General features: G+C 42.4%; 1 pseudogene; it reads right to left on the bottom strand.

The window, feature by feature from the left end:
- The window catches only part of LOC138674736 (uncharacterized), a 61628-nt pseudogene that overhangs the window by 36774 nt on the left and 10567 nt on the right, over window positions 1-14287 (bottom strand).

The raw sequence follows: 14287 nt of genomic DNA, 5'->3' as shown, positions 1-14287 counted from the left end.
GGCACAGTGAACGGTGCAGGGCACCGTATATGGCACAGCTATGGGGCACAGTGAACGGTGCAGAGCACCGTATATGGCACAGCTATGGGGCACAGTGAACGGTGCAGAGCACCGTATATGGCACATCTATGGGGCACAATGAACGGTGCAGAGCACCGTATAAGGCACAGCTAGGGGGCACAATGAACGGTGCAGAGCACCGTATAAGGCACAGCTATGGGGCACAATGAACGGTGCAGAGCACCGTATATGGCACAGCTAGGGGGCACAATGAACGGTGCAGAGCACCGTATAAGGCACAGCTAGGGGGCACAGTGAACGGTGCAGAGCACCGTATATGGCACATCTATGGGGCACAGTGAACGGTGCAGAGCACCGTATATGGCACAGCTATGGGGCACAGTGAACGGTGCAGAGCACCGTATATGGCACATCTATGGGGCACAATGAACGGTGCAGAGCACCGTATAAGGCACAGCTATGGGGCACAATGAACGGTGCAGAGCACCGTATATGGCACAGCTAGGGGGCACAATGAACGGTGCAGGGCACCGTATAAGGCACAGCTAGGGGGCACAATGAACGGTGCAGAGCACCGTATAAGGCACAGCTAGGGGGCACAGTGAACGTTGCAGAGCACTGTATATGGCACAGCTATGGGGCACAATGAATGGAGCAGAGCACCGTATATGGCACAGCTAGGGGGCACAATGAACGGTGCAGAGCACTTTATATGGCACAGCTATGGGGCACAGTGAACGGTGCAGAGCACTGTATATGGCACAGCTATGGGGCACAGTGAACGGTGCAGAGCACCGTATATGGCACAGCTATGGGGCACAGTGAACGGTGCAGAGCACTTTATATGGCACAGCTATGGGGCACAGTGAACGGTGCAGAGCACTGTATATGGCACAGCTATGGGGCACAGTGAACGGTGCAGAGCACTATATGGGGCACAGCTATGGGGAAATATGAATGGTGTAGAGCACTATATGGCACAGCTATGGGGAAATAATGATCTATTTTTATTTTTGAAATTCACCGGTAGTTGCTGCATTTCCACCCTAGGCTTATACTCGAGTCAATAAGTTTTCCCAGTTTTTTGTGGCAAAATTAGGGGGGTCGGCTTATACTCGGGTCGGCTTATACTCGAGTATATATGGTAACTTTTGTGATGTTTCCAGGTGTTTCCATTATTTTGTCCAACTCCTGTGTATATATATATATATATATATATATATATATATATATATATATATATATATATATATATATATATATATATATATATATATATATATATATATATATATATATATATATATATATATACGGCCCCCTGATGTAGGAGCTTTGTTCCGAAACGCGCGTCGGGGTGTGTGCGTTTTCAGGACAGAGTGGCACCGCATGGTAATAATCCCCCTGAGTTTCTTCCTATTTGTTTATTGCACATAGCACGTTTTTGAATGGAGGATTGCATATATCTGTGACTCTCTATAAAGGGCTTTTTCCTCTTCGTTCATTGCACTTAGCACTTAATTGTATGGAGGATGGTATATATTTGTGGCTCTCTATAATGAGTTTCTCCATTTTTGATCACTGCCCACAGCACTTTTCAAATCATATATAGGATTGCATATAATTGTGACCCTCTGTGTTGCTGCACTATTCATTTACTTTGTTTTAAAAAATAATTTTGTATATGGCACGTTTATATATTTTTTTTCACTTAATGGTCACCATTTTTTTTTAAAGTTGCTCATTTGGAGGAATTTTTTTGGGATCCTCTATACCCAATCTGGGATAATAATAATAATAATTTTTATTTATATAGCGCCAACATATTCCGCAGCGCTTTACAAATTATAGAGGGGACTTGTACAGACAATAGACATTACAGCATAACAGAAATACAGTTCAAAACATACCAGGAGGAATGAGGGCCCTGCTGCTCGCAAGCTTACAGACTATGGGGAAAAGGGGAGACACGAGAGGTGGATGGTAACAATTGCTTTAGTTATTCGGACCGGCCATAGTGTAAGGCTCGGGTGTTCATGTAAAGCTGCATGAACCAGTTAACTGCCTAAGTATGTAGCAGTACAGACACAGAGGGCTATTAACTGCATAAAGTGAATGAGAACATGATGCGAGGAACCTGATAGTTTTTTTTTTTTTTTTTGTTATAAATAGGCCACACAGGGATCGTTAGGTTAATGCATTGAGGCGGTAGGCCAGTCTGAACAAATGAGTTTTTAGGGCACGCTTAAAACTGTGGGGATTGGGGATTAATCGTATTAACCTAGGTAGTGCATTCCAAAGAATCGGCACAGCACGTGTAAAGTCTTGGAGACGGGAGTGGGAGGTTCTGATTATTGAGGATGCTAACCTGAGGTCATTAGCGGAGCGGAGGGCACGGGTAGGGTGGTAGACTGATACCAGGGAGGAGATGTAGGGTGGTGCTGAGCCATGGAGCGCTTTGTGGATGAGGGTGTTAGTTTTGTACTGGATTCTGGAGTGGATGGGTAGCCAGTGTAATGACTGGCACAAGGTAGAGGCATCGGTGTAACGTTTGGTGAGGAATATGATCCTGGCAGCAGCATTCAGGACAGAGTGGAGCGGGGAAAGTTTGGTAAGAGGGAGGCCGATTAGTAGAGAGTTACAATAGTCCAGACGAGAATGAATAAGTGAAACAGTCAGAGTTTTTGCAGAGTCGAAATTAAGAAAAGGGCGAATTCTAGAAATGTTTTTGAGATGCAGGTAAGAAGAGCGAGCCAGTGATCGGATGTGGGGGGTGAATGAAAGGTCAGAATCAAGGATGACCCCAAGGCAGCGGGCATGTTGCTTTGGAGTAATGGTGGAACCGCACACGGAGATAGCAATGTCAGGCAAAGGTAGGTTAGGGATTGATATTTTACTTATATAAGTCCACTTGTTATATCCTATTTTAGGACATATATAGGTTCATATTCTGTATTGATTTTTATTATGCTATGTGAATCGTCCTGATACGCGCACACGTTTGTTCACATTTTAAATTCTTAATATTTTCCTGTACTGTTACTAGTAAATAAAGATATTTATCTTGAACTATACCACCTTGTCTGGCCTTCCATGGTATATCCATAGCTCTGGTGATTAGTTTGTTTTCCAGAAGTCTTCCTAGACCTGGCCGCCCATGCAAACTGAGCAATCGTGGGAGAAGACACTTCGTGAGATTGGTAAAGAAGAACCCCAAGACCACTCTAGCTGAGCTCCAGAAATGCAGTAGGGAGATGGGAGAGAGTTCTACAAAGTCAACTATCAATGCAGCCCTCCACCAGTCAGGCCTTTATGGCAGAGTGACCCGACGGAAGCCTCTCCTCAGTGCAAGACATATGAAAACCCGCATAGAGATTGCTAAAAAACATATGAAGGACTCCCAGACTATGAGAAATAAGATTCTCTGGTCTGATGAGACGAAGATAGACATTTTTGGTGATAATTCTAAGCAGTATGTGTGGAGAAAACCAGCACTGCTCATCACCTGCCCAATACAATCCCAACAGTGAAACATGGTGGTTGCAGCATCATGCTATGGGGGTGTTTTTCAGCTGCAGGGACAGGACAACTGGTTGTCATTGAAGGAAACGTGAATGCGGCCAAGTACAGAGATATCCTGGATGAAAACCTATTCCAGAGTGCTCTGGACCTCAGACTTGGCCAAAGGTTCAAATTCCAACAAGACAATGAGCCTAAGCACAGCTATAATAACAAAAGGAGTGTCTTCAACTCTGTGACCATTCTCTACTTGCCCAGCCAGAGCCCTGACCTAAACCCAATTGAGCATCTCTGGAGAGACCTACAAATGGCTGTCCACCAACGTTCACCATCCAACCTGAAGGAACTAGAGAGGATTTTCAAGGAATAATAGCAGAGGATCCCCAAATCCAGGTGTAAAAAATTTGTTGCATCATTCCCAAGAAGACTCATGGCTGTACTAGCTCAAAAGGTGCTTCTACTCAATACTGAGCAAAGGGTCTGAATACTTATGACAGTGTGATATTTCAGTTTTTCTTTTTTATAATAAAATTTGCAAAACTTCCTACTACATTTGTTTTTTTCTGTCAAGATGGGGTGCAGAGTGTATATTATTAACCCCTTACCGGCATCGGACGTACTATACCGTCCGATGCCGGCTCCCCTGCTTTGATGCAGGGCTCCGCGGTGAGCCCGCACCAAAGCCGGGACATGTCAGCTGTTTTGAACAGCTGACATGTGCGCGTAATAGGTGCAGGCAGAATCGCGATCTGCCCGCACCTATTAACTAGTTAAATGCCGCTGTCAAACGCAGACAGCGGCATTTAACTACCGCTTCCGGCCGGGCGGCCGGAAATGACGTCATCGCCGACCCCCGTCACATGATCGGGGGTCGGCGATGCTTGTGAATGGTAACCATAGAGGTCCTTGAGACCTCTATGGTTACTGATTGCCCGTCGCTGTGAGCGCCACCCTGTGGTCGGCGCTCACAGCACACGTGCAATTCTGCTACATAGCAGCGATCAGCAGATCGCTGCTATGTAGCAGAGCCGATCGTGCTGTGCCTGCTTCTAGCATCCCATGGAGGCTATTGAAGCATGGCAAAAGTTAAAAAAAAAAGTTAAAAAAAATGTAAAAAAAAACATAAAAGTTTAAATCACCCCCCTTTCGCCCCAATCAAAATAAATCAATAAAAAAAAATATCAAATCTACGCATATTTGGTATCGCCGCGCTCAGAATCGCCCGATCTATCAATTAAAAAAAAGTATTACCCTGATCACTAAACAGCGTAGCGGGAAAAAAATTCGAAACGCCAGAATTATGTTTTTTTGGTCGCCGCGACATTGCATTAAAATGCAATAACGGGCGATCAAAAGAACGTATCTGCACCGAAATGCTATCATTAAAAACGTCATCTCGGCACGCAAAAAAAATAAGCCCTCAACCGACCCCAGATCACGAAAAATGGAGACGCTACGAGTATCGGAAAATGGCGCAATTTTTTTTTATTTTTTTTTTAGCAAAGTTTGGAATTTTTTTTCACCACTTAGATAAAAAATAACCTAGTCATGTTTGGTGTCTATGAACTCGTAATGACCTGGAGAATCATAATGGCAGGTCATTTTTAGCATTTAGTGAACCTAGCAAAAAAGCCAAACAAAAAACCAATGTGGGATTGCACTTTTTTTGCAATTTCACCGCACTTGGAATTTTTTTCCCGTTTTCTAGTACACGACATGCTAAAACCAATGATGTTGTTCAAAAGTACAACTCGTCCCGCAAAAAATAAGCCCTCACATGGCCAAATTGACGGAAAAATAAAAAAGTTATGGCTCTGGGAAGGAGGGGAGCGAAAAACGAACACGGAAAAACGAAAAATCCCCCGGTCATGAAGGGGTTAATGAGAAAAAATGAACTTTCTTGAATTTATCAAATGGCTGCAATGAAACAAACAGTGACAAATTTAAAGGGGCCTGAATACTTTCCATACCCACTGTATATAAAAAAATTATATACCCTGACCCCCATTTTGTCTCTCCAAAAATAGCCAAGCAAGCAGGCACCTCTCCATTTCCTGTGGACAGAGGACATATTCTCAAGATAGGTATGGCTAAGCCATAAATGTTTGACATGAAAATAGCATTTCAGGAGACCAGATTGCTCCTCTGGGGGACATCTCCTAACCCACAAGGAACAACATAGTATGGTCAACACTTCATAAATTCGACAAAACTATCAAGTCAATGTTTTCTAATTCAAAGAAAGCCACCAGAGTAGATGCTACTTACTATCTCGATGAAGGGACACCGAAATGCTGAGAGAACTACTATTAACAGCGGACTTGTGGTGTACTTCTGGTTGCTTGTTGTCCTCAACCATCACCGTTTCAGGCTCCTGAGATGCATCTTCAGTGGTTTTATCCTTCAGAGACCTTAAGAGCTCATGATGTGCCGACTCCACCTACTAATAAGAAGGGAGACCACATATTTCACATTTATGACACTTATTCGTGGAAAAGATCATTGGAGCAACCACGCTTTCTTAGCTCTGCTGAAAGGGTTGGCATTTTTCTCGAATTCTGACTGAACCATGAAGAATTTGAGAGACTAAGAGAATTCTGATCCAAAGTCTATTTTGGGAAGAAGCAAACTAATAATGATGCGCATCTGAAAATGCCATATCAAAAAATTGTGGTATTTAGGATCACAGAATATGAATAGTAAAAAAAATTATTCGTGCCCATCCAAGTTGTTTGTATACATGTATGGTAACAACAATGTTCAGAACATGACCAACTGAGCATGTTGAAATTTGTATCAAATACTTCAGGGTATAGAAGCCCACGTTTGGCAGCCGACCGGGTCTTATGCAATCTAGTAAGGCAGAGCTAAATTCTCTCATGGATTTCAGTTTGGCAAGAGACACACGAGTCTCCATCCAAATTAATGTCCAACAAGGAGGACATTTCCATTTCTGTAAAGGTACCTTCACACTGAGCAACTTTACAACGAGAACGACAACGATCCGTGATGTTGCAGCGTCCTGGATAGCGATCTCGTTGTGTTTGACACGTAGCAGCGATCAGGATCCTGCTGTTACATCGCTGGTCGTAGCTGAAAGTCCAGAACTTTATTTGGTCGTGAGGTCGGCGTGATTCGTCATGTTTGACATCAAAAGCAACGATGCCTGCAATGTTTTTTTCACGGAGCTAACAACCAGCGAGAACGATAAGTACGTCACTGGATCGCTCCTGCATCGTTCTGGAGTTGCTGTGTTTGACATCTCTACAGCGACCTAACAGTGACGCTCCAGCGATCAAGTTTAGGTCGGATCGTTGTCTATATCGCTGGAGCGTCGCTAAATGTGATGGTACCTTAAGACTCTTTACATTATCTAGATCATACCGTACCCACGATTCACTCATCTATTTGTAGAGGGCGTCATCTCACCTGCAACCTGTGTAATTTGACTGTTAGCTGCTCAATTGTTCTGAAGATCGTATCAACATCTTGAATAACCAAACTAGGTGGCAAGTCAAAGCCAGACGCTTTGCTTTCTATACTTTGAGCTGGTAGGTTGCCATTTTCTATATTGTTGGCCAATTTTGTCAAATTTGGGCTTCCTTCTGGTTCTCTGTACCGACTCAATTCTGAAGGTCGCTGGGGCTCTTCCTCGGGTTCTGGTAATGGCGATACAGTTGGCATTACCACATAAAACATATTTCCTAATGTGTAGAGTGGAGAAAATAATGTTATGGAAAAGGGAATTTTAACATAGGAAAAAACTCAAGTACATGCAGTTACATTGGTGAGAAGTCAATATCAAACCACTTTGTAAGCGAGGGTCTAGTGGATGAGATGACTTCTCTCTGGCCATGTGGTTTTGAGCTTTCAAACCAATGGATTAGCAGATTAGATTTGGCTGAACTAATAGTGCATTCAGAGATGTTAATATGAAGGAAACACAGGGGGTTATGAGGTTCAAAGAAAAGACCTCAAGAAGAATGCGGAAAGAAGTTTAAAAATAAAATAAAATGAGCTAGCTGGATAAGCAAAATGTTATGAGGTATCACCCTTGAAGCTTACATAAAACTTTGTTCTTTCTTTTTTTTTTTTTAAAGAACTTTGTTGTAACCACTATTCATTGTTTTTGACCGGAAGTTATTTGGGTCTTAGAACCAACAAAGACTGCAAAAAAGTAGGGCAGTATTGCTCAGATAATCCTTTTATCAAAGTATTGTATCGTAGTATTGCGATAGGCCCACGCTCCAAATATCAGTTTGAACACTTCTGCCCCTTTACTTTTGAAATCTGTGGGCGTCTCAGGACTCAAACCCCACCGATCAACTCTACTAGATAGATAGTGGGTATACCATATCAAAAAGTTTGGTTACCTTTCAAGAAGACCTTGGTCCTCCTTTGTATTTCAAATTGGTTCATTTGAGTTTTTGGAAGCAGACCAATGAGTTATCTAGAATGGTTGCCATCATTGATCAAATATAAAGATACTTCTAAATATCCCAATCCTCCACAAAAAAAAAAGAAACATAACATCCAAGACAACCATGCAATCAGAATGTTTTTTTCCTGCTATAAAATAGTATGCAAATCAAAATACAAATTACCCGACCCAAAAAGCCACAGTCTTAAACCACAATTAAATTACCACCATTAAAAACCAAGAGGCATCAAGAAAACTTCAGACTTATACTATAGGGTTTCAAAGAAGTTGTGCGGGTGAGAACATGAAATACACCATTCTTCAAAATTTGAATGAAAATATTTTTAAAAAAGAAAATGCCATTTAAAAAAGAAAATTTTCTGATAAAATAGTTTCAACGGAACTTTCATAAATCCCAAAGAACAAAAATAAAACATTAAAGCATTAAATAGATGCACCAAGGAATGATGACTTTACAAAAACGAGTGTCAAATCAACAGAGGGAAGGTTCTTCATCTTTGACCCCCCAGGAATATAGAGAAGATGCCAAAAAATTAGGCTTCATTAAAGAAAGAGAATTAGAAAAATTAGGGTTATTTTCTTTCAAAAGCAGTCTCACTCTTCTGAATGTATTTGGGATCACAAATGCTTTAGAGGTCTACAATTTACAAGTGTGTTCCCAATATAGCCTCTTTTGTTACTGTGGATGCCTGGAGTTTGATTTTTCTAGGAAATAGTGTTGGTCTCTTTGCTACAGAGGGCTTAAGACGGATCCAGATTAATTTGGACATTTGTGGTGGCCCCAGCAACCAGACCTCCAATAATGTGGTCCACCAGATTTATCATCTTCTGACGCTAGTAAAATCTCGTGGTCCATATGTTTGAAAGTCTAGTTGCTTAGACCACAGTCAAGATTGAGAATAAATTGGATTAATTTTAAGGCTTCTGTAGTCAAAATCTGTTACATCAGGAGACAGTGGACTATAAATAATTTCTTATATGTTTCACAAGCAACAAGTAGACTCAGACAACCCTACGATCTAAAATACCAGCTTCTAAAATATGTTCCACATCCAACAAATAGACTTTTTCAAGCCAGTGGTCTAAAATACACTCCATCACCAATTAGTAGACTTTTTCAAACCCCAAGATCTAAAATGCCACCTTCAATATGTTGTTGATCATCATACAGATGAGGGAATCTTACTTTATCAGTCATAGGCTAGTTTCACATTTGCGTTTAAAAACGCAGCGTTTAAAACGCAAACGCAGGTGGTGAAAAAAACGCAAACACAGGTGGTGAAAAAAACGCATGTAAACGCATACAAACACTGCGTTTTTTAGACGCATGCGTTTTCACATGCAGTTAAAAAAATGCGGCGTTTTTATGCATTTACATGCGTTTTTCCTGCATTTGCGTTTTTGGTACGCATGATGAGAAATTTCACAAGAGAATAATCAAGATCCAGACACCGCCAATGGGACTACAGAGGGCGTGTGACATGACTCTGTGGACCAAAATATGGAAAAATTGTAGCTCTCAAAATGTGGTAACGCAAAAAATATTTTTTGGCATCTTTAGTGACAGCTGCCAATCATAAAAATCAACTAGAAAACCTACTATAAATAGAAATGGCTAGGGTTAGGGTTTGGATCCCTAGGGTTAGGGTTTGGATCCCTAGGGTTAGGGTTTGGCTCCCTAGGGTTAGGGTTTGGATCCCTAGGGTTAGGGTTTGGATCCCTAGGGTTAGGGTTTGGATCTCTAAGGTTAGGGTTAGGATCCCTAGGGTTAGGATCCCTAGGGTTAGGGTTTGGCTCCCTAGGGTTAGGGTTTGGATCTCTAAGGTTAGGGTTAGGATCCCTAGGGTTAGGGTTTGGATCCCTAGGGTTAGGGTTTGGCTCCCTAAGGTTAGGGTTTGGCTCCCTAGGGTTAGGGTTTGGATCCCTAGGGTTAGGATCTCTAAGGTTAGGGTTAGGATCCCTAGGGTTAGGGTTTGGATCCCTAGGGTTAGGGTTTGGATCCCTTTATCACCTTGATGGTGGGGGGTGGCTTATCAGTGTGTAGACTTGTTTTTCTCTATGGAAACGCATGCGTTAAAAAACGCAACCAAATGCATGTGCTTAAAAACGCATGCGTTTACATAGCAATACTTTTTTTGCCGCAAAAAACGCATGCTTTTTTTGCGGCAAAAAAACGCCTCTAGAAATTACTACATGTTGCATTTCCGCAACAAAACGCAAGCATAGAAACGACGCATGCGTCGTAAAACGCGGCAAAACGCATACAAAAAAACGCATGCGTTTTTAATGTTAAATATAGGGGAAAAAAACACATGCGTTTTTATGCATTAAAACACAGCGGCAAAAAACGCAAATGTGAAATCAGCCTTAGATATACAGTCATGGTCAAAAGTATTGACACCCCTGCAATTCTGTCAGATACTACTCAGTTTCTTCCTGAAAATGATTGCAATCACAAATTATTTGGTATTATTATCTTCATTTAATTTGTCTTACATGAAAAAACACAAAAGAGAATGAAGCAAAAAGCAAAACATTGATCATTTCACACAAAACTCAAAAAATGGGCCAGACAAAAGTATTGGCACCCTCAGCCTAATACTTGGTTGCACAACCTTTATCCAAAATAACTGCGACCAACCGCTTCCGGTAACCATCAATGAGTTTCTTACAATGCTCTGCTGGAATTTTAGACCATTCTTCTTTGGCAAACTGCTCCAGGTCCCTGATATTTGAAGGGTGCCTTCTCCAAACTGCCATTTTTAGATCTCTCCACAGGTGTTCTATGGGATTGAGGTCTGGACTCATTGCTGGCCACCTTAGAAGTCTCCAGTGCTTTCTCTCAAACCATTTTCTAGTGCTTTTTGAAGTGTGTTTTGGGTCATTGTCCTGCTGGAAGACCCATGACCTCTGAGGGAGACCCAGCTTTCTCACACTGGGCCCTACATTATGCTGCAAAATTTGCTGGTAGTCTTCAGACTTCATAATGCCATGCACACGGTCAAGCAGTCCAGTGCCAGAGGCAGCAAAGCAACCCCAAAACATCAGGGTACCTCCGCCATGTTTGACTGTAGGGACCGTGTTCTTTTCTTTGAATGCCTCTTTTTTTCTCCTGTAAACTCTATGTTGATGCCTTTGCCCAAAAAAGCTCTACTTTTGTCTCATCTGACCAGAGAACATTCTTCAAAAACATTTTAGGCTTTTTCAGGTAAGTTTTGGCAAACTCCAGCCTGGCTTTTTCATGTCTCGGGGTAAGAAGTGGGGTCTTCCTGGGTCTCCTACCATACAGTCCCTTTTCATTCAGACGCCGACGGATAGTACGGGTGGACACTGTTGTACCCTCGGACTGCAGGGCAGCTTGAACTTGTTTGGATGTTAGTCGAGGTTCTTTATCCAACATCCGCACAATCTTGCGTTGAAATCTCTTGTCAGTTTTTCTTTTCCGTCCACATCTAGGGAGGTTAGCCACAGTGCCATGGGCTTTAAACTTCTTGATGACACTGCGCACGGTAGACACAGGAACATTCAGGTCTTTGGAGATGGACTTGTAGCCTTGAGATTGCTCATGCTTCCTCACAATTTGGTTTCTCAAGTCCTCAGACAGTTCTTTGGTCTTCTTTCTTTTCTCCATGCTCAATGTGGTACACACAAGGACACAGGACAGAGGTTGAGTCAACTTTAATCCATGTCAACTGGCTGCAAGTGTGATTTAGTTATTGCCAACACCTGTTAGGTGCCACAGGTAAGTTACAGGTGCTGTTAATTACACTAATTACAGAAGCATCACATGATTTTTTGAACAGTGCCAATACTTTTGTCCACCCCCTTTTTTATGTTTGCTGTGGAATTATATCCACTTTGGCTTTAGGACAATTCTTTTTGTGTTTTTTCATTTAAGACAAATTAAATGAAGATAAAAATACCAAATAATTAGTGTTTGCAATCATTTTCAGGAAGGAACTGAGTATTATCTGACAGAATTGCAGGGGTGTCAATACTTTTGGCCATGACTGTATTAACATGAGAAATTTGGGGTATTTTTTTTTCTTTTTGGAGAAGGGTGATGCCATTGTGCCATGATGGTGAGAAGATAGCGTTTTCTCATCTCAGTGATTATTGCTGACTGCTGTTCTTCTGTAAATTCTTACAACGCAAAAAAAGATTTACCATCTAAAACCGTCCCGCCGCCAGCTTCCTGCAACACTCTTTCTGATTGGCTGCTGTCTGGCAACGGTATGACATCATTACTGCCCACCACCTCACCTGTACAGAAGACACCAGAATTTAAAAAGAAAAAAAAAAAGGAAATAAAAGAAAAAGAAAATAAAAAGGAAGGGGGAATATGGTGAAAAGACAAAACAAAAATAAACTTTAGAAGGTAAAACAGAAAATCAGCTGACAGATCGTTAGTGTGCAATTCTGATTGACAATTCTCAGGAGGAATGGCTCATTGTGGAGGTTAGTTACCGTCTCCTCACCCTGGCGAGAAGGCAAAAAGGTAATTATTATATTCCTCATAAATGTAGGACTTACAAACACCCCCAATAGATCCCCCATGGTGAAGCTGCTGTCTGTGCCAGAGTGATCACAATCATTTGAATAAAGGGATTGGCCAACCTTGTTCTTATAATCATGTACAATCCCTTTAAGAGATTTGTTTGCCACATTTTGGTTAAGAGGAAAATCATGTACTTGGCTAGCTCCATCAAGTGTTGGTGCGCCTGCTAGGCATATTCTCTACTTTGCTGGGACATTTTAGAGCCCTATTCTCAGGATGGGTGGGAGTCTGACTGATGGGATTCCTTGGACAGGTGATAAATGGTTAGTTACGTTTAGTTACACGCTTGATGGCCCCGTCAAGGTATATGTCCAAAGCCCCACAAAACGGGATTTGGACGTATGCGCCAATGGAGCCATAGACTATGATGGTGCTGGCAGAGCGAACTTGCTCTCTGAAGTGCATCATTCTCGGGCGTATACGCCTACTGGAGGCAGACATTCAGACATGGTAGCCTGCATCTGGTTTGTCTGTCTCCAGAAGGTGTACACGACCAAAAATGATGCGCGGTAGAGAGCACGTTTGCTCTGCTAGCACCATCATAGTCTATGGCCCAGTCGGCACATACTCTCAAATCTCATTTTGCAGAGGGTTCAGATCTATGCCCCAACTGAGCCACTGAGCATATAACAAAATGCAATGTGAAAGCACCATTATTCCATCACCACAAGTTCTCATCTATCCAAAGGATCCCATCGATTGGATCCCCACCAATCTCAAGAACAGGGCTTTGAAATGTCCCACCAGAATTCAGCATAGTCTAAAGGTACCGTCACACTAAGCGACGCTGCAGCGATACCGTCACACTAAGCGACGCTGCAGCGATACCGACAACGATGTCGATCGCTGCAGCGTCGCTGTTTGGTCGCTGGAGAGCTGTCACACAGACAGCTCTCCAGCGACCAACGATCCTGAAGTCCCCGGGTAACCAGGGTAAACATCGAGTTACTAAGTGCAGGGCCGCGCTTAGTAACCCGATGTTTACCCTGGTTACCATTGTAAATGTGAAAAAAGACAAACACTACATACTTACATTCCCGGTGTCTGGTCAGGTCCCTCGCCTTCAGCTTCCAGCACTGACTGAGCACAGATCACAAGTGAAGCCTTCAACATGAAAGTTTGCTACCAAGCATGAAGGAAAGGTAAACTAAAGCACCAAATAGACCCCTCAACTGCAAGGCAGCTTGTTCTAAATTATACATATAATCTGTAGCCCAAATGTAAGCCATCGTTGAGAACATTAATGGTATCAGAAGATCAAGTAATCAGAGCCATCTAATTTGTTTCTTTGACCCACATTCATGACAGACTGTGAAATCGATGACCTTTTCTCACTACTTTGTATGCTTTACTACTATGGTGCTCAGAATTTGTATGTGATTAATCATTTTGGTTCTCAAGTTCAGAACTCCCTTTTAAGTGGCTATCGACCATATCCCACATAGTATCCTCTGCATCTTTCGAACCTTGCCGCTTGTGCCGATAAGCGAAATCCTCCGTAGTCCCACTGCTTTCTGCAATACTAGAGCATTGCGATGACACTTCTCCCAGACCATCATCTAGAGTATCTGTTACAGATTCTGTCACCATCTCACATGGGTACCCTGCCCCATCAGACACTGAAGGCGTAGGCGTGTGGTCATCCTCTGAATGATCCGAATGTCTCATGGGGAGAAGCCTCCGTAGAATCAGCTGACGGAGATTCTGGACTAAAGAGAGATTAATTTCAATCAAGGGTCAAACTATAA

This window comes from Ranitomeya imitator, chromosome 4 (genome assembly GCF_032444005.1).
Source record: "Ranitomeya imitator isolate aRanImi1 chromosome 4, aRanImi1.pri, whole genome shotgun sequence".
NCBI lineage: Eukaryota > Metazoa > Chordata > Amphibia > Anura > Dendrobatidae > Ranitomeya > Ranitomeya imitator.
This window is presented reverse-complemented; position numbering and strand designations above follow the sequence as displayed.